The 22497-nt window shown below is 41.2% G+C and overlaps 1 protein-coding gene across 1 annotated transcript in view; it reads right to left on the bottom strand.

Annotated features, from left to right (window-relative positions):
- Nucleotides 1-20180, bottom strand: part of LOC126252083 (uncharacterized) — an 81627-nt gene extending 61447 nt beyond the window's left edge. Inside the window, exon 1 of the mRNA XM_049952938.1 lies at nucleotides 20137-20180. The gene's annotated coding sequence lies outside the window, so the exon portion shown is untranslated. The remainder of the gene's footprint in view (nucleotides 1-20136) is intronic.
- Between the last annotated feature and the right edge of the window lie 2317 nt (nucleotides 20181-22497).

Below are 22497 nucleotides of genomic sequence, written 5' to 3'. Positions count from 1 at the left end.
CAGTTCTGTGATGTGCTCCTCCCAGTTGAATTTATTATCAAGCTGTAATCCCAAGAATTTAACACTGTCCACTTCTTCTATCTTCTTGTCATTGTATGTTAGACATATACTCTTGGGACAACCCTTACAAGTTCTGAACTGCATGTAGTGTGTTTTTTCAAAGTTTAGTGACAAAGAATTGGCTAGGAACCAGTGATTAATGTCCACAAATATTTTATTGGCAGATCTTTCTAAGACTACACTTGATTTGCTATTTATTGCAATGTTTGTATCATCGGCAAACAAAACAAACTTGGCATCTGGTAATGTTACTGATGAAAGGTCATTAATATACACAAGAAAAAGTAAGGGCCCCAAAATGGAACCTTGTGGGACCCCACATGTAATTAGTTCCCAGTTGGATGATGCCTGATAGCTTGATACGTGTCTCTTTCCTAATAACACCCTTTGTTTCCTGCCAGAGATATAAGATTTGAACCATTTTGCAGCATTTCCCGTTATACTATAATATTCTAGTTTACTTAAAAGGATACTGTGATTTACACAGTCAAATGCCTTTTACAGATCACAAAATATACCAGTTGCCTGCAATTTTTTGTCTAAAGAATTAAGCACATTTTCACTGTAAGTGTAGATAGCCTTCTCAATATCAGAACCTTTAAGAAATCCAAACTGTGACTTTGACAGTATGTTATTTGAGAATGCTAGCAACAGTGAAATTAGACGGAAATTTGATGCTATTTCTTTATCTCCCTTCTTAAATAGTGGCTTAACTTCAGCATATTTCAGCCATTCAGGAAATATTCCACTAATAAACGACTGGTTACACAGATAGCTTAATATGTTACTTAGCTCAGAATCACATTCTTTGATTAACTTTGTTGATATTTCATCATACCCACTAAATGTTTTTGATTTTAAAGATTTTATGATGGACATTATTTCTGTTGGGGTAGTGAGGGTCAAATTCATATTATGGAAGTTACTTGAAATGCCTGGTCTAAGGTAATCCATAGCAGCATCTACCGAACCTGACAACTCCATCTTTTCAGTAACAGTTATAAAATGTTTGTTAAAAAGATCTGCAACACTATACACATCTGTCACCAATGTATCATTTACTCTTAATGCTATTTGTTCCTCTTCATGTCTGGTTCTACTGGTCTCCTCCTTCACTATATCCCATATTGTCTTTATTTTGTTATCTGATATGACTATCTTTTCCTTGTAATATATTTGCTTTGACATCCGTATTACAGTCTTTAATATTTTGCAGTATTTCTTATAATGTGCTATAGCATCAACATTGGAAATGTTTCGGATTGACAGATACAGTTTTCTTTTTGTTTGACAAGATACCCCTATTCCTCGAGTAATCCATGGCTTCTTTGTAGACTTTGCTCTAACCTTGGTAAGTTTTGGGGGAAAGCAGTGTTCGAATAAGGTAAGCACTTTATTAGCAAAAATGTTATATTTTTCATTCATGCCATGAGCACTGTAAACATCAGTCCAGTGAATGTCTCTGAGGAGTGTCCTAAAATAATCAATTTTTGGCTTACTGATTACCCTCTTGAGCTCAGATTTAACAGATTTTATATACTGTTCAGTATTAACATTTAACAGAAGGAACTGCATGTCATGGTCTGAGAGGCCATTGACTATTGGTTTTGTAATATAATTTTGTTCATTGGACTTTTCTATAAAGATATTATCAATGGCTGTTTGTGAGCAAGTGGCTATCCTAGTGGGGAACTTTACAGTGGGAATTAAGTTGAATGATAGTGTTACTAACTCAAATAAGTTCTTATTGGGAGAGTCTTTAAGGAAATCTACATTGAAATCACCAGCAACCACTATTTCTTTGTTTTTTGTTGTTAAATGGGCCAGTACAGCTTCAAGGTGGTTGACAAACAGATTAAAGTTACCTGCAGGTGCTCGATATACACTTAATATTATGAAGGATTTTTTGTGAAATTCTAATTCTGCTGCACTTGCTTCCATATGCTGTTCTAGGCAAAATTTATGAATGTCTATGTTCTTAAATTTATGACAGTTCCTGATGAATGTGGCAACTCCTTCTTTCTCCATTTCTGATCTACAAACCATAAAAAAAAAAATGATTCAAGGCATACCTAGTCACCAAGGAAAAATGTGCTCGACGTTCAACCTACTGCACCCATATTTCCAACTGCGTTGCTAGTGAAACATCTTCTAGCAACTCCAGCAGTGCATGCTACTAAAATACAGAGCACCATCAGCACTTAACTGTTCATAAAAGAAGGTCAGACAACTTAATCATTGGCCCATGATGTGCTGATTGTATTCCTAATGCTCCATTGTGAACATTGTGCGTATTTAACTCGGCGTTAGATTTGAAAGTAGAATAATCAGTTCCTTCTATGACAGTTGTGAAGTCCTTTCTTCATTTAGACACTCAGTACAAAAAATGATTATAATATAAAAATAATTTTTACTTAGTGCCTGGGTGACAATCTGAGCAGTTCTCTTAGGTTGTTCATAGATGATGCTGTAATTTACCGTCTAGTAAGGTCATCCGAAGACCAATATCAGTTGCAAAGCGATTTATAAAAGATTGCTGTATGGTGTGGCAGGTGGCAGTTGACGCTAAATAACGAAAAGTGTGAGGTGATCCACATGAGTTCCAAAAGAAATCCGTTGGAATTCGATTACTCGATAAATAGTACAATTCTCAAGGCTATCAAATCAACTAAGTACCTGGGTGTTAAAATTACGAACAACTTCAGTTGGAAAGACCACATAGATAATATTGTGGGGAAGACGAGCCAAAGGTTGCGTTTGAGATGAGATGCTACAGATGAGTGAAAATTAGATGGACTGATAAGGTAAGGAATGAAGAGGTTCACCGCAGAACCGTCGTAGAAAGGAAAATAGGGAAAACACTGACAAGAAGAAGGGATATTGTGATAGGAAATGTGTTAAGACATCAGGTAATAACTTGGGTGATACTAGCTGGTCAAAACTGTAGGGAAAGACATAGATTGGGCTCCACATAACATTATTGTCTTTATAATTGTCATTAGTTTTTCCTATTTTCGTCCACTCTTCTCTTTCTAACTTCATCCATTCTTGTTAGGACATCATTTGACTTCCCTTCAATCATATGCACATATTTCTGCCAGGCGCCTTTCTCTCGGTGACTGTGTATAATTTCAGTTGCTTTCTTACACATTTTCATTGATTTATTCACTAGTCTTCCTAATTTTACATCATTGTTGCCTGCTTCCTCCCTACAGAAGAGAACGCAAGCTTTGCAAAATTCGCCACTTAAATTACTGCTGTAGGCCAGTCAAACATTTTCTTCTAATCATTTTCTCTGGAACGATAGCACTTTATCAGCTTCTACAACTTGCGGTAAGGAATACATGCACTTTAACCACTGAAATATTTTCTCGTCCGTCAGATGTCGTCTTCTTTTAACCAAATGATCGATATCACGTTCATTCACGATAGTCTCGTCGTCACATAAACCACTCACATTTCTTACAGAGGAATTACTAGCAGGGAGGCACGTGCACATGTGCCGCTTCCACCTCCTCCATATCCGCCACTGACGAGGAGTATGTTGTTTAGCAGATGCAAGAACAGCTTTGGTGGAATAAAACAAATAAATTTTTCCAGGTGGTGCGAGAATCTCTGTCAGTTTGGCTTTCTAAAAATCTGTTTACGTCGCGGCACTAGCTTAACCAGTGGGATGTATAAACAAATATTGAGAGTAACAGATCTATGTTGGCTGTGTGGTAAGTCTGAGAAGACCTTTCTTGAGGTAGGAACTGGCTTGTCTTTACGATCATAAGAGACAAAACAGCGGTCTACGCTTACGTCTCGTCCATGTAACTGATCTGAATGTAATCTAATCTAATCTTCAGCCCAATCAACCGGTGCATTACCATAGTCGTTGTTCCGTGCGTATTTCAACTGCTCGTGTTGGCTATTAAAACTCCAGCCTATGGTGATTGATGAACATTAATTGGTAGAACATTCGGCGGCCACTCTATGTTGGATAGTTTGCAGATATTATGGACAGTGAAACTCTTCAAACTTTATTGACACATTATGAATTTCACCATTTTGACAAGTAGTCACTTTTAGCTCGGCTAATTCCTTCTATATTTAGTTGGCAAACAAGGACTGCAGGTCCAGTTTTTTAGTCATTTGGTAACTGAGAAGGGCCCTTCGCTAGTATTTGGTTGCTTAAGTTATTTTACATGTTTCCAGCCAGGAAGTCTAATAAAGGTCTGGCTGCCGAGACGATCCAGTTCATTCAGTGCTACCCAGAGTGCATTGCGGACGCAAGCTAGATTTACACCACGGTTGAATAGAATGGACAGTGTAATGAGTACCGAATATCGATTGAGAGTAAACCGAAAAAAAGACAAAAGTAATGATAAACGGCAGAAATGAGAACAGCGAGAAACTTAAGATCTGAAGTATGTCATCACGAAGTACACTAAGTTAAGGAATTCTGTTACCTTGGAAGCAAAATAACCAATGACTGACTGAGCAAAGAGGACATAAAAAGCAGACTGCCACCGGCAAAGAGTGTATGCTTGGCCAACAGAAGTCTACTGGTATCAAACATAGACCTTAAAGTGAGGAAAACATCTCTGAGAATGTACGTTTGGAGCACAGCATGGCAGTGAAAACCGGACAATGGGAAAACTAGTACAATAGAGAATCGAAGCGTTTGAGAGGTGATGCTACAGACGTATGATGAAAATTACATGGACTGGTAAGGTAAGAAATGTAGAGGTTCACTGCGGAATCGGCGAAGAAAGGAAATATGGAAAACACTGCCAAGAAGAAGGGACAGTATGATAGGACATGTGTTAAGACTTGTGTGACACTAGATTGTCAAAGCTGTAGGGGAAGGTAGAGATTGGAATACACTCAGTAAATAATTGAGGACGAGATGAAAAGGTTGGTACAAGAGAGGAATTCGCATCTGGCTGCATCCAACCAGGCATAAGAGAGATAAAAATGGTTCAAATGGCTCTGAGCACTATGGGACTTAACTTCTGAGGTCATCAGTCCCCTAGAACTTAGAACTACTTAAACCTAACTAACCTAAGGACATCACACACATCCATGCCCGAGGCAGGATTCAAACCTGCGATCGTAGCGGTCGCACGGTTCCAGACTGTAGCGCCTAGGAACGCTCGGCCACACCGGCCGGCATAAGAGAGATAACTAAAAGAATAAAAATAAGAAACCGTATTATCAGTCCCCGCCCCCTCCCTACTCCATATTCTTTTAAAAAATCGAGTTCTGATATATAAAACAGCCTCAAAAGTCTGATTATTTTACAGATTAGCTTATGTGATGTGTAGTTTTACGCACATCACAGTGTTCGTGACGTCATATCTCCTGAAATATGTCCTCTGTAGAGTGATATAATTTTGCAGATACATTCAGTGGTATATGTGGATACTGTCTGTAAAATGTGTTGCAGGAACAGTTATTAGTAAAGAAGTAATAAGCTAAAACGTCATGTCCGGTTCTGAAGATCTGCTGAATGAACAGCGAAAAGTAGAAAGCGGTAGACTTTCCTCCTTTCATTATTTTGTGTGTATGTGTGTGTGTGTGGGGGGGGGGGGGAGATGAGCGAAAAAAGTTTCGTATTTTAATTCGGAGATTATGCGTAAAGTTTGTTGGAAGCCGCTAAGTACTTTCATCCTCAAACACTGGATGAATATAGCCTGGATGATTTGCGCGCCATGAGTTACGCTGCTTCAAGACATACACATACTTTTTAACTTTAATACCTGACTTATTGTGTTAAGCCTGTAACGTAAGATTACACCTGTTAATGATCAGGTTATGAGAGCAATAATTACACGAAATACGTAAAATTAGATTTTTGTTGCCCACAGAAGTCATTAGATAGGCAACCAGAAACTGAGAGCAGGTGACATTTTAGGTGTTCATCATGAGGGAAACATGTTAACTGTTTACGAAAAAGTTCCGTTATGCCGGCCGCGGTGATCTCGCGGTTCTGGGCGCGCAGTCCGGAACCGTGCGACTGCTACGGTCGCAGGTTCGAATCCTGCCTCGGGCATGGATGTGTGTGATGTCCTTAGGTTAGTTAGGTTTAAGTAGTTCTAAGTTCTAGGGGACTGATAACCACAGCAGTTGAGTCCCATAGTGCTCAGAGCCAAAAAGTTCCGTTATAGGATAACTACAATCAATCTATCTGCAGTCCAAACCAGATTTATTTGTGTAAATAAAAAACAATAATAAAACAAACTATTTGAATGTGTGGTGTCTGCTCTTTCGGACATGTCCGAAAGAACAGACACGGCGCGGAATCCGCAGCTGTTATACATCATATTGAAATTGAAGGGGGACAGGGGAAAATTTGATAGGCGTAGCTGGGCGATGGAACCACCTTCTTCCTTGCGGATGAACAAATATGTCCGACCACCTGTGGGAATCTCAGAGAGCGAAGAGGAAGTGGACAGGGAATGCGGACAGGTGACGCTCAGTGGGAATGTGGCACGGAAGTGAGGCGTGTTGAGGTAGTCTGCGCAGTTGCAGTAAGGCTGTGGCGCAGTGGTTAACGCACCTGCCTAGTAAGCAGGAGATTCAGTTTGAGTCCCGATCCAGTACACATTTCCATTCGTCGCCGCTAAATCCGTGTAATGTCCTGAAGCAGCTGATAGCAGTGATCTTCTCCGTTTCCTTTTCTTTTTACCCTTCTCTACTTTCAGTTTACATATAATAAAATGCATTTTAATTACGTTCCTTCAACTGGGGGATCTAATCTTTTATATGATGCTGACTGCAAATGCTGGATTGAAGAGCAGTTTGTACAGTTAATGAATGTAATCTGATACATCGTGACGTCACATCCGCAAGGTCGACAACACATCATACGCCGCAGTGTCGCGGTTTGCCGGCTTGACAGGCAACCACTTTTTGCCGGGTAGCAGACTTCCTGGTTTTTCCTGCTAGGCGAAAATAAGATCACTGCAAGAGTCATAGGAACCTACTTGCTTCTGCGATCCACGTGACGGAAAATACACCATAAGATATCCTACAGCCGGGCGGTATTTAGGTCGACGCACGGCCCCCCGCCAGCAGTTCACTCCGAGCCAGGACACCAGTCCAGCCAACGAGGGCGCTGTCGCCTTCGCCACCGGCCAGTTGCCGCTGCTGCGAACAGTGCTTTGGTTCGGCTCGACACAGCGGACGGTTCTTTCTTCGTGGTTGTAGAGGACATAAAGGTTGACTTAGTACAGCGACTGTGAGACTGTTCCAAGGTAACTTTAACTTCGTACCAGACAGAAGAACTTCAACATTTTGTGGAACTTTGGCTCCGTGCGTGGATGGAAGAACTGAACCCTTAGTTGAACTTTGCTTCAGGACAGTAGGAACGAGTCCTAAAATTTTCATTTGTGTGACCAACTTGTTTGTTTCTAAACTATGGTCTTCAGCCAGTGACTTTCGACTTGTCAACCTTGTATTATTATTATTATTATTATAGTAATATATCTTCATCGTTTTGATCGTGAGAGTATCAATTACGTACTTTCCTCACTCTGGCTTGAGCTGGACCCCTCGTTCCGAACGCTAACAATTTTTTGTCTAATACATTCTGCACAACTTGCGAAACGTGACTGAGCAGCGAATGTATTGCCTGACTTGGAAATACCATGACCTCTGTGGGAATGAGTCCTGCTGGTAAAGTGTGTTTCAGAGCATCGTTGACGCTGACCGAAATACCAATGTACATATCACATGCTTCAAATTCGCTAGCACCAATGTAATACTTATCAATAATCCTTCTAATTGAACACTACACACGAGGTTAATTTCTTCAGTCTCTATCGGTTCTGTTGCGACCTATTGTTCACACGGGATACACCTATTACAGCTTGAAAGTGACTCCCCCGCCCCAATCTTATAGTAACACAACATGATTGTTTGCTCCAAGTATCGAATTGGCGTGAATATATTACATTAAAATGTGGATATCAGTATGAAATAAAACCTCTCATATGTCCTCATCAGCCGGCTGGCGTGACCGAGCGGTTCTAGGCGCTACAGTCTGGAACCGCGCTACCGCTGCGGTCGCAGTTTCGAATCCTACCTCGGGCTTGGATGTGTGTGATGTCCTTAGGTTAGTTAGGTTTAAGTAGTTCTAAGTTATAGGGGACTGATGACCTCACAAGTTAAGTCCCGTAGTGCTCAGAGCCATTTGAACCATTTTTGTCCTCATCATGATGATGAGCGTATGACTCAGGTATTTACAGTGTTTCCTGTCACTGTGTGTGTGTGTGTGTGTGTGTGTGTGCGTGCCTGTAGCGGCCCAAGGAAGAAATTACGGATGAACATAAAATGAATGTACTCACAAAAGCATATATTTTGAGGCATAATTTGTTGGCGTCGTGGCGTGTCGGGAAAGAGGTGCCATTTATATCCGTGCGTTACCCCGCAAACATTAATCTCACCGACAATACAGTTTTGACTTTATACGCTAGGATCGTCATTGTCGCGTCATAACGAGGCATAACCAATAGCGTCACGAGCCAAGGAGAGGCGCTGCAGGTAATATCGTGCTGTCAGCAAAGGCACTCGCATCGGGCTTAAGTAAGTATCTGAATCAGGCCGACGTCTCACCAAAGATTGCCCATGTTCGTGTGGAACAGTGAATGAGCAGTATATGCAGCCGTACAACGTTGAGCGACGTTATTCATGGTGCTTACTTACTCGTACTTACGCGTGCGTTTCATAAAGATAACGTATTAACTTGTAAAGTTAACGTATTAACTTGTAATGGGAAATACCATGTTCATAATGCCCCCTAAGAGACCGTATATAATATTTAAACCGGAAGATACAGAAAAAGTAATTACGGCTTTATAACAATTGCGGTCGTTCTTCCATGTACGGAGAACTGTCGGGGATGTGTAATATTACCCTTATTTCTCAGTTAGAAACTGTTTTTGTATCCTGCACAGGAGACTTAATCAAACTGAAACTATTTAAATATACGAGAAGAAGCATACCCCGAATTAAAATTGCAACCTGAGGTTTTTCCATTATTAAATGACTACCATAATAAGACATCTATTTTTAGTGATAGGTTCAAGCATGGGGAACATTTTTGCTGCTGTTTGGTTTTGTCCGACTGTGTTCTCAAATTCTCCTTACCTTGAGAAGGTAGTGTTTTTAACACCGAGGTTCATATTTTCTCAAGCGTAATGGAACCGATAAGACGTGGACTGTCTGATTTGCTCCAACTTCTTGACTTCAGTACAAGTAATACAGCGCATGTTTCCAGCTGATAAAGGAATCCACAAGATACAGGTCTCCTTCTTCTGCCTCAGAGGCTACGCAAGGAGATGTTCCTCTGATAATAGGTTAGTATTGTAGGAATATTGCGCAATGAACTGCTGGATGCCAAAGTCTAGGAGGACTGGATTATCCCCGTTGCTCAACGTGCAGTGACTTGGTTGTAGTATGACTACCTGGAAGTGAACAACAAGCTGAGACACCAGTGAAGCTAACTGCTAGCCAGTGGCTCATCTCTTTTCAGCCTCTGGGGGGAGATGCAATACTAAAATGTCCAAGTAGGATATTAATCTCTAATATTCAATATTTTTGGTGCTTTTAGTGTAAAAATAGTGCCACGACAATTTTGGCGGCAAAAACTTCATTTGGTAATAAGGAGGTAGTCCACAATTTGCCTAATGATTATCCCTCTATATTTGGTGATTACATCACATATTCCAACATCTTATAAGTTTCTCTTCGTCTGAATTACCTTGTTTTTTGAGATCAGACTCCTAACTGAGAAGTTCTAGCTTTCTATTCATTCGAGGTTCAGACTTTCTGCTGCTTACAAGAATTTAGATCGGGTCACTGTCTGGTAATGTCTTTCTTTAGCATTGATCGTAAGTTTTTAGTATTTGATTGCTAGATAAACCATCGCAGAATATGCACAGATGGGTGTGACAAAGAGTCTAAATAATCTTGAAAATGCTGAGCACCACATCTGACACTAAGGTTAATGGTTAATGAAAACTATCTCCGCTGTATTACTACACATTTATTGTGTTACGACCGGTTTCGTTCGTTGAACATCTTCAAGTTGTCGAGTTGTGCTGAAGTCGTGACATAAATGGCCCACTTGTATATAATGTTAAAGACCGAATCCATAAACACTGATCATAAGCATCAGTGTTTCTGGATTTGGACTTAAATATTCATATGACAACCACACCATTTATGTCACGACTTCAACACAACTAGGCAACCTGAAGACGTTCAACGAACGAAACAGATGGTAACACAATAAATTTGTAATAACACAACTGAAACGGTTTTCATTAATCATTAAAAGAGTGTAAAAGTGACTGGTAGTAGTACCAGCGCATCTGTTATTTACATGCCACGCGCTTCTCTCGAAAGCCAGCGTGCTGCGCATCTCTCTAAAGGAACATGTCAAATAATGCCATTGTTTCAGTAGCAATGGTTGCATCAACTGACATTTCACCGCCGTCCGTAACAAAAGTTTTCGTTAATTGTCAGACTCTTCCCGAAAGAGAGCCATCACAGCCTGAACCTAAACGAAACGTTTCTGTCTTGCCAGGCGGGAACTAGAGTGAATCGTCGTATAAAAACACGGTTGAGAATGCCTGTTCTCTTAGCTGTAACCCACCCTCTGCAACGAAAGCTGCTGGGAGACCTAGACATGTTTCTGTGAGTTGTTGAAATGTTTATTTGCTGCTGTGTCAGGTAATCAGTTTGGAGCACTTCCCAAGTGGGTCACAGAACTACACAATTTCTTCTTCTTCTTCTTCTTCTTTCGTTACGGGCCAGCAAAGGCGTACGTTTCTCCCAATAAGCTTCAATCTTTCTTCAATTTTCCCTATTGTATTAAGTTTTTTATCTCATCTCTTCTGTTAAGCATTTTCTTTCCTGTATTTTTGGAACTGTTTTGTCGCGGAAACCTTTCCATCTCTCAATTTTGTTCTGTTCACAATTTAATTCTTGCTTATTTACGCCAATTTCTTCAGGTTTTCATGGAGTTTCCTAAGCCAGATGTGTTTACCTTTTAATTTTTTTATCCGCTGTATTTTACGGTTTTATTAATGCCATCATAGCTTTGAAACTTACTGGAAGTTTGAAGCTGTGTGCCGGATCGGGTCTCGAAGGACGTTCACGTATCTATCAGCGGGTCTCCGCCCAATATGGGGGTACCTCAGGTAACTGTGCGCCAGAGAGCACCGACATCGGCGTGCACGGAGAAACACTATTGTTGGAAGCTCGAAGCATGGAAGTCTGTCTTCGGGACGGATAACTTCCGCTAGTGCTTGCACCGAATATCGCCGCACCAGAACAGAAATGCATTCTCGTCGTGAACGCTGGGCGATCCCATTACGTGGTTCCGAAGCGGAGGCTGCTTGAGTTGGCTGTCATCTGGCGAAATGCACACTTGGAGCCGTTTCGTTTCCGTCTCCTTACTACGTGACATGGCTCTGCAGTCTTCCTGCACCATAAATGAAGGGAAAGTTCTTTACAATCAGGCATGTGTGATTATACGCAACGCTATTAAATTTTTGTCCCAAGAGATGAGGAAGAAAAAATCTCACTAAAAACCGTGCTTGGCAGAGCTGCTTCCTGTATGAAATAATTTTGAAGCTGAAATAAAGTATCTGACTCCAATCTCTTTGCTGTACTTAAACAAAACTGTAAATCTTTTCTCATATCTTTTACCATTCAAGCAGTATCAATGTAGAACGAATCACAAAAAGACCTGGATCTGATCGGAAACATCGCTGCTTTGGAAAGACTCTGAAGCCTTTCTTGTCATCATTAGCATAGGTTACCTCTCGTTTTATCCCAGGACTCTTATTTTTGTCCAAAAGCGAACCAAAATATCTGTCGCATTTTCTACACCCTCTCAGCTCTCCTCATTTCTGTGGCGTGTTTTGTATTTTTCCTCTTCTGCTCGCATTTATTTTTCTCCACTTTTTAGTTCTGCTGCGTTTTACCTGCTCTTTCTCAGTCTTTCCCAGGCCAACTAACTCTTGCTCTTGACAAAATTCTTCTCATAACGACACCTTATCTGCTTCCCAGTCTTATTACTCTTACTTAGCAGAAACGGTACACTACTGGCAAATGTTCTTAAAGCTAATAAATGCTACTACGAAAGTGAATGCGTAGCACTAAATTATAAATAACATAACCTAGAAGTATTGGAAGAAGGATCACGAGGAAAATTTTAGGTTCAATAAGAAGCAAAGAAACCTGGGAATTAACAAGCAATCACGAAATATATGACAATATAGAAAAAGAAAAGAAAACAAAAGACGCAATAAGATAAAAAATACTGATATTTTTATCCACATATAGAAGATTAATGACAATAAGCTGAAAAGACAGATTTTCAAATATCTTTCGCAATAGAAATTAATTATAAGCTGGATCCGAGAAGTTAAAAAAAAGATTTAGAAATAAAGAAGACCAAGAGATATTTGCAGAGAAAAGTGTTAAAGTTAAAAGGATTCTAAGACAGAAGCAGTAAGAGAACAGGTGTGATCTTCTCAGAAAGAAAAAAAATGGAACCACCATAAAAAGATGAACGATATTTGGAGAAAAAGAAAAGAGCAAATGAGAGGGAACTGAAATTATCATGTGGTACTTATCTCGCTAGAAACAACACAAAAAATTACGAATTTATGACGAACCTCTTTTTTCCCATCTCTGTACGCATACACTTACAAAATTGTAGACATGCATTTAGCTTTACAGTATACTGGTATGAGGTACTCTCGCACAATTAATAACGGAAGTTGGAGTTCATCGTCCCGTCATGTAGAAGTCATAACAAACGGAACACCAACTCAGCTGAACATGAGTGGGAGAGAGAGTCTACAACGACCTTTCTTTCATGATCATCCGTGGATTCGCCGAACTGAATCAGAGAAATGATCGATGTAGTAAATCAGTATGCAAAACATTCTTTATGTTGTGGTCCACAGCTTTTGTAAAGGACATATTTACGTATAATCACCACAAAGTTGCTACAAACATTATTGTTTTGCAGCTACGAGGACTATTTAATTTCAACCTCCGATCGGTATGGGAAATTAAAAACACAGTGAAAATCCTATGAAACATTGCTCCGATGTGTTGTGCAGTGTCTCTAGTATGTCCGACATTCGCGTCACGTCACACTTTTCAGTTCGGAGCGCACTACGAGCACGTTAAGATGCGTAGGGCAAAAGCCTTCGATGACGAGGGTATTGGAAAGTTGGTACCACACTACAACAAATGTCTGCGTCGGAACGGCGACTACGCCGAGAAGTAGCTGGAAGGTGCAGTGAAATGATGGAAATCAAATATTTTTAATTTTCAAGTTTGTTGACATGATCAACCAGGAGATACACAATATGTCGTAAATTTTTATGTTAGGGATTGAAAACACATGAAGTCAAGTTCTCAGATGATATCTTCTTTTATTTGTATTGTAGCCGTAACTGTTAACTAGTCCAAATAAAGGAGATTTGATGTGCAATCTTGACTTTATGGGTTTTCAATACCTAACGTAAAAAAAAAGAACTGAAGAAAATAGCCCTGATGTTATCTATTGTATTTCATCGTCTGTTAGACTAAACATTTTAAAAGAGTTATATCATACTTTAAATCTTCATACATAAAAACCAGTTGACAAACCGGCATTGCCCGGGTATGTATTTATTCCAGTCTTCTACTAGTCCATCTCATACTTTCCCCTCACTGTCAATCTGCTCGTCCCCTCCCCCCCCCCCTCTGTCCATCTGTTCCTTACCCCTATGTCCATCTCCTTCTCCCCCTTTAATTTCATCTCCTCTTCCCTCCCTCTCTCTGTCCATCTCCTCCACCCCCATCTTCCTATTCACCTCCTCCGCTTTCCTTTCGCTGTCCATTTTCCCTCCCCTCCCCCTCTCTGTACCCATCTCCTCCACCCCGCTATGTGTGCCCATCATCTCCTGCCTCGCTGCCTGTCCATCTCCTTCTCCCCCTTCACTCTCCATGTTATCATGCTCACTCCAATAGGAAGGTGTTGGTTCTTACCCTCACAGTATTTCTTTCCACATTGTTGCTAATATGCCACATGTCAAATTTATTTCATGTTGAAAGGTGGCTACACTGAGTCACAGCGCCAGAGACTGCGCCAAAGATTATTATTCCGCCGCCTCCACTGGGCGCAGTAGTAGTTCAGAGGATGTCGAGAGCAGTAGTTGTTCTGTTGGGCGAGAGAGTAGACGACCTTTGACTGAAATGTTGTACTATTCGGTTGATGTAATGTATAGATGGAAGAAGATGCAATTGTCAGAATATATTTGAGAAAGGAGATGGGCTTTTGATTTATGATGCTGGTGTAATGGAATATTTTCGTCAATATATAATGAGGTAAAAAGGTATTACAGTTTTCTTAAATAACAATCCCTCTTGCTCACAGGTACGGTCAACAAAGCATCTGGCTCGTGTTCATTTATTAGACTTTTAATTCTGGTTTCTATGTGCAATTATAGTATTTCTGATTTTTCAATTAGTTCATTGTAAATGGTGTTTAAAATATTTTGTTCAAATGGCTCTGAGCACTATGGGACTCAACATCTCAGGTCATAAGTCCCCTAGAACTTAGAACTACTTAAATCTAACTAACCTAAGGACACCACACACACTCATGCCCGAGGCAGGATTCGAACCTGCGACCGTAGCAGTCCCGCGGTTCCGGACTGCAGCGCCAGAACCGCTAGACCACCGCGGCCGGCAAAATATTTTGTCGTATTGAGAAAGAACTGAGCCAGACACATGTACGTTGAGTTACAATACCACACACAGAACAGTTACACTTGTGCTTTGTTGTTTCGTAGCTTTTATAGTTGCAGGGGACTTAATTAATCAATTGTGTTAATGGAAATTCCTTGTCATTCTTTATTTTTATTTTACGCTGTCAGATTGCGTGCTAATACTAGTCAGGGTCAGCCGGTAACGAGACTTCGTAACCGGTCACACAGCTAGTAAAATTATTGCATTTATTCATTAATATTAGTCTTTTCTTTTTAATTAAGCCCCCATGCAATGTATATTTAACATAGTTCACGCGTATTTGTTCAAATATTTCACCTGAATCTCTAGCGAATTTTGCCCTGCAATTTCGTTTTTATACATGCCAATGTTTACGACGTCGCACCCAATAAACTATGTGCTGTTTAATGATATAGTTCTGCAGTTACATACAGTGGTATATGTGGCTACTTTCTGCGAAATGTATTGTTAATAGAGTTAGTAGTAAAGAAGTAAAGACGTATTCTCAAATACTGGGTGACCAAAGTATGTGTATTCGCGCATCGCGGCTACACTGCTTTTTCATCTCCACCCCCAAGCCTTTGATAGGTAGGTGGTTGTTAAACCGACAGCGATGATTTCCAGACGATAAGTGATATGTGTACCAAGTTTCGTTGAAATCGGTCCAGTGGTTTGGGAGACGATGTGAAACATACATACATACTTACGTACATACATACAAATTTGTACACCCATTTTTGTAATATGTATGGATAATACATAAATAAATACATAATACACTCACATAAAGGGAAACACTGTTACCAAATATCTCGAAACGTTTTTGACTGGTTTAGTTAAAATTTCACAAGATACTATATGGACCATTTGGACAGACAGTAGAGTATGTGTTTTAGTATATATAATATATAAATGTATAATGTAATATATAAAGGAAAAACATTGTTACCAAAAATCTCAAAAAGTACTTGACCCATTTATTTCAAATTTAGTTCAAACTTTTATTAGACTAACATGTACAAATTTGAAGTAAGTTGGCTAGGTACTTTTTGAAATTTTTGCTAACAATGTTTCCCCTTTATATATTACTTATACATTTTTATATTATATATATACTGAAATGTATATAGCCTATTGTCTGTCCAAATGTTTCTTAGAGTATCGTGCAATATTTTCGACATTTTTGCTAACAATATTTCACTATATAAACTTGAAAAATTCATGATCGATTTACATCAAATTTTAAACGATATTCTATTAAACATTCAGACTAAAAATTCTGAATTTGGAATAACAATAAACACGGTTCAAGCTCAGAGAGAGGGGGAAGAGGAAATGGACAGAGGGATGGGAGGAAATTGACACAGAGAGCGGAAAGGAGAACATGGACAGAGGGACAGGAGGATATGGAGAGAGAGGGAGGAGAAGGTAGGATAGACGGGGGGGGGGGGGGGGGGAAGTGGTGATGGCCAAAGAGAGGGAAGGGGGAGCCGGACAAAGACAGGGGGAGAAGTAGATTAGGGCATGCTTTCTCTTTTCTTTCTTTTCCATTTAACTAGACTGAGAAACAGCAACGCATAGTCAGGTACAGCTATTATGTTACACACTGTGGTGACAAAATTCATGGGATATCTCCTAATAAAGTGTCGGACCTCCTTTTACCCACCTAGTGGAACATTTCGATGTGGCATGGACTCAACAAGTCGTTAGAAGTCCCCTGCAGAAATAGTGACCCATGCTGCCTCTATAGCCGGCCACAAATGCGAAAGTGTTATCGGTGCACGAACTTCCCTCTGAATGATGTCCCATAAATATTCGATGGGATTCATGTCGGGCGATATGCGTGGCCAAATCATTCGCTCGAATTGTCCAGAATGTTCTTCAAACCAATCACGCAAAACTATGGCTGGGTAACATGGCATACTGTCATCCACAAAATTCCATGGTAGTTTGGGAACATGAAGTCCGTGAATGGTTGCAAATGGTATCCAAGTGGCTGAACATAACCATTTCCACTCAATGATCGGTTCAGTTGGACCAGAGGACCCAGTGTATTCCGTGTAAGCACAGCCCACACCTGCTTGCACAGTGCCTTGTTGACAATTAGGTCCATGGCTTCGTGGGGTCTGCGCCACAGTCGAACCCTACCATCAGCTCTTACCAACTGAAATCGCGACTCAAATGACCACACCACGGTTTTCCAGTCGTCTAGAATCCATCCGATGTGATCACGAGTTGAGGAGAGGTGTTGCAGGCGATGTCGTGCTATTAGCAAAGGCACTCGTATCGGTCGTCTGCTGCCAGGTCCCTTTAACATCAAATTTCGCCGCACTGTCCTAACGGATACGTTCATCGTACGTTTCACATTGATTTATGTGGTTAGTTTACACAGTGTTGCTTGTTTGTTACCACTGACGCAAACGCCACTGCATTCGGTCATTAAGTGAAAGCCGCCGGCCACTGCATTGTCCATGGTGAGAGGTAACGCCTGAAATTTGGTATTTTCGTCACACTCTTGTCACTGTAGATCTTGGAATATTGAATTCCCTAAAGATTTCCGCAATAGAATGTCCCATGTGCCTAACTCCATCATTCCACATTCGATGTCTGTTAATTTTCGTCGTGCGACCATAATTACGTCGAAAATCTTTTCACACGAATCACCTGAATGCCAGATGACAACTCCAGCAATGCATTGACCTTTTATACATTGTGCACATCCGTATATGAACATTTCGCCGTCACATGAATTTTGTCACCTCAGCGTGTATCTGTTTGGCGTTGAATTCTAGACAAGATGATTTCACGCCGTACTCGAAACCCACTCAGTTTTACGGCGCCAAAGTCTATAACTTGAATACCATAATTTATACAGAATGTTTCAAAAATTATTTTAAAGACTTGGTGGATAGGTTCCTTATACCAAAACAAGGAAAAAGTTCAGATGACCATATGTCCAAAAATCCATCGTTTTCGAGTTATTAATGAAAGTTACCGTTCAACGGATTTCCAGCACAGCATAACAGCTTCACTTATCTATTCCTTCGTTTGACACATTGTATCTTAGATGACGTTGTGTTCCCAGGGAGACTTGTTTATATTCATCATTCTTCTGTCTTCAAAGTGTCGATTGTGTACATTTACTACTGGTAGTGAGTTAAGTGAAAGTTCTCCGTTCAAGCATGGCAGGATATTCGTTTCATGAGCTGTGAGACACGATTTTTACGTCGCGCGAATGATGTTGGTCATGAGGCTGAAAGGCTGCATTATGCGGCGTTTCCAGACCGAAGAGAGCCGTATCATGCAACTTTGTTACTGTGTATCATTGCATTGTCGATACAGGATCCATAGCACCACAGATTATTGACCACGTGCTGCTCGTACGACTGATCAGGAAGAGTGCGTTCTACTGACTGTCGAACAAGAGCCAGGTATCTGAGCACGACAAGTGGCTCTGGCGTGTGGTAATCTTCACATTCAGTTTGGAGGACTCTTCACAAGGGAATCATGTGTCCGAATCATGGTCAGCGTGTGCAGGGCCGTACGCCTGCCGGTCACCCACTAGAAGAGCTTCTGCCGAAGATTTGTTGGATAAACTGCCAGTTCGTTGTTTGCCTCTTTAGTTTTGTTGATAGACGAGGCCACGTTGGGAAGAGATGGAGTAACAGTTTTCTACAGCCAACATATATGGGCCAATCGCAGTCCTCATGCTGTAGTACAGATATACTGTCTCCCTAAATAAAGAGACTTATTTCTGTAGTATAATAAAAAATATAATTAAAAAAGTTTTTTAGATATATTGAATTAATGAGATTACTTTTTCGGCACTCGGACAATTAGTTCATATTGGTTCTGCATGCACAATACTCTTCTTCCCTCTGTATATTTTGCTTACCAATTAATAATGCTATGTCCGATCGCCGTATCCACCTACAAAATCTTGACCGTGTCCATGTTGCGTTAATCGGATCTTCGTGAATTCTCCGAAGTACACAGGTGGTCTTCAGTTCTTCTTATTACAGTACTACTTGGAATAATAATTCATACAATCTTTCAGTTCGTAAAATAATACTATATTCTTCTCTTCGATGCACATAGAAAACACAGACTTTTCACTTACTCACATAGCCCAAAATGGCTACCTCCGATTACGTCTACCTTCGTTCACTAGCAGAGAGCAAGTCCTTCCTCGTACTGAGGAACAGATAAAACATCTTACGTTTCTTAACATCTGAAAATCAAAAATACATGACGGTAGGCACAGGCTCTACGCTGCACTACCTCTTCACCTTTTCTCTTTGACTTTAAAGAAAACAAAAGCATAAAGCAAGAAATGCTAAAGGTTTATCACACAGTCTAGATATCAGCATCAGTTTAAGATTAATGTGCGAGCTGGAATTGTAGGTGACGGTCTGGTTGGGCCATTTGTTCTCTCAGCAGCTGTTACAGGTGCTGTCTACAGGGACTTTATTCGGAACACCCTCTAAGACCTACTAGAAGACGTGCCCTTGCAAATAAGAAGAAACATATTTCAGTCTCAGTCTTCTAGATGCACTGGTCGGTATCAAACATGACAAATAGATAGATAGAGGAGGCCCACTCCCATGACGGACCTCTGTCCTTCGGATTATTATCTCTGCGGCACCTTAAACGATTTACCCATCCGGCAGACCACGTGGATGCAGAAACTCTTTGTAAAGTGTCATGGAAGTCTGTAAAACCATTCGAAATCGTCAGGGATTTTTTGAAATGGTCCGACAGTTCACGATTCGACGAGTTCTTGCTTCTGTTGATAAGCTCCAATCATCTAAATTTTTAAACTTTCATCAATAACTCGAAAATGAAGGATTTTCGGAAGCTTGTTTATACGAAATTTTTTTGTTGTGCTGGTGTAAGGAATCTGTCTCCAAGATTTGTAAAAGTGTATATGTTCGGTGCTGTAAAAGGAAGTCGGTTTGAAGTATGGCAGGCAGTCACCTAGCCCAGAACTCAGCGTCTAACCTTTTTAAATTATAGACATGTGGTAAACACCATTTTAAAATTTTGAAGTCTACCAGACGACGTCATACAGCTGCAGAACAGTAAATACCTTAGCAACTTTGAAATGTTTGCGCATAAAAATGTAACCAGTATGGCGGGGCAGAGATATGAACTTCCTTCATCCCGAAAGGCGAGTCCAGTGGCTCAGTCGCTGCAGCGCCACCGCTTCGTTGACAGAACAACCGCGCAACACATGCGCGCCCGCTGTGAGAAGAAGCGTAAACCGCAACAGTGGCAGGGGACACTCACCGCTCGTGTAGTCTGCCGTGGCAGAGACGGCGCATGCAGAAGACGGCGCTGCGGGCGAGGCTCGCAGGGGCTGCGTCGCTAGCGGCTGGACTGGCGTCCCGCTGGAGACTGGCGCGTTCCGGGAGGCGCAGCCGGCGATATCCCCGCGCGCCCCACCGCCCCCTCCTGAACAGGGGATCGCGTGGCCGCGGCAACTCGTTTTCCGCGATACGGCTCCCGCAACCGCCCGCTGCCCGCGTGCTACTGCTAGAAAGTGTTGCACGAGCCCAGAAAGTGAGGCGCAGCATCACGCAATGTCTGCCCGCATCCCTCACATCGACACCACCATGATACCCTCGCTCTCTTTCAGAGACTGATGTGTGGCAGCTACTTTCTTCAACACTTCCGATCTTATCCCCGTAAGATTATATGTTGACTATGCTACAAATATAGCACCATTCTTATCCATCATCTATCAGAGATCATTGGAGCAGTGGAAAGTTCCACGGGACTGGAACAAGGCCCACGTCATAGCAATGTATAAAAAGGGGAGAAAATCGGATGCACATAATTACCTGCCAGTTTCACTGACATCGATTTGTTGTAGAATCATAGAACATATTTTCTGTTCAGACATAATGACCTTTCTAGACTCTGAGAAGCTCATCTGCAGACACCAGCACGGTTTTAGGAAACAGTGGTCATGCGAGACACAGCTGGCCCTCTTTGTGCATGAAATACAACAGGCTATTGATACCGGCTCCCGGTTGATGCCATATTTCTAGACTTTCGAAAGGAGTTCGACTCAGTTCCGCGCTGTCGCTTGCCCCAAAAAGTGCGCGCTTACGGTCTATCCGATGACATATGCGGTTGGATAGAAAGTTTTCTAACAGACAGAGAGCAGTATGTCGTCCTGAATGGGGTGACTTCAATAGAAACAACCGTAACTTCAGGTGTGCCCCAGGGCAGCGTAATAGGTCCGCTGTTTTTTACGATTTACATAAACGATCTGGTTGATGGTATTGACAGCGGCATTAGACTGTTTGCCGATGATGCTGTAGTCTACAGGAAAGTAGTATCACTCGAAAGTTGCGAACAAATCAATGAGGATTTGCAGAAAATAAATGCGTGGTGTAATGACTGGCAGTTATCTCTCAGTATTAATAAGTGTAACCTACTGCGTATAACAAGGCGAAAATCCCCATTAATGTACGAGTATAAAATAAATGCCCAGTCTTTGGAAGCGGTAATATCCGCCAAGTATCTGGGCGTGACTATTCGAAATGCTCTCAAATGGAATGATCTTATTACACAAGTAACGGGCAAGGTAAACTCTTAGATTGCGGTTTATTGGTAGAATCCTAAAGCGATGCAGTCCTTCAACAAAGGAAATTGCTTACAATACGATAGTTCGTCCAGTCTTACAGAGTTCGTCTGTATGGGACTCTTACCAGTTGGGTATGATTCAAGAGATTGAGAAGGTCCAAAGAAGAGCGGCAAGATTCGATAGTTCGTCCAGTCTTACAGTGTTGTTCGTCTTTATGGGACCCTTTACCAGTTGGGTCTGATTCAAGAGATTGAGAAGGTCCAGAGAAGAGCGGCAAAATTCGTGACTGGTACATTTAGCCATCGCGAGAGCGTTACAAATCTCATAGAAAGTTTGAAGTGGGGCACACTTGCAGATAGATGACGAACTAAACGGAAGGGGCTGCTCACTAAATTCCGAAATCCGATCTTTGCTGAGGATGTAGAGCATATATTACTACCACCAACTTTCAAATCGAGCAATGATCACCATTCAAAGGTAAGGGAAATTAGAGCTCGTACTGAAGCGTTCAGATAGTCGTTTTAAAAAATGGTTCAAATGGCTTTGAGCACTATGGGACTTAACATCGGAGATCATCAGTCCCCTAGAACTTAGAACTAATTAAACCTAACTAACCTAAGGACATAACACACATCCATGTCCGAGGCAGGATTCGAACCTGCGACCGGAGCGGCCGTGCGTTTCCAGACTGAAGCGTCTAGAACCTCTCGGCCACACCGAGTCCACACCCCGCTTGGTGGCTAGCGGAGTGTATATGTAGATGTAGATATGAGTCCTCAAATATCGGAGGGATAGACTTTTTCACTCAATACAGAATCCTCAGGCATTTGTAACAATGACTGTCTGCGAATTTATTAAAGTACACGTAGAGCATCACCGAGAGCGACAAGGAATAATGTATCCGGTTTTCGCCATGTTAAAGCGGACCATATGGTCACTTCCTTGACGTACGCATGTAATTTTTATTGTTTATTGTCGTCGAATCACAGCACAGTTTTTGTTTCTTTGTAATGGAACTATACACTGAGGTGACAAAGGTAACTGGAAATCTCCTA

The sequence above is a fragment of the Schistocerca nitens genome, chromosome 4 (assembly GCF_023898315.1).
Source record: "Schistocerca nitens isolate TAMUIC-IGC-003100 chromosome 4, iqSchNite1.1, whole genome shotgun sequence".
In the NCBI taxonomy this organism is placed as follows: Eukaryota; Metazoa; Arthropoda; class Insecta; order Orthoptera; family Acrididae; genus Schistocerca; species Schistocerca nitens.
The sequence above is the reverse complement of the archived record's forward strand: the minus strand, read 5'-3'. Positions and strand labels throughout refer to the sequence as shown.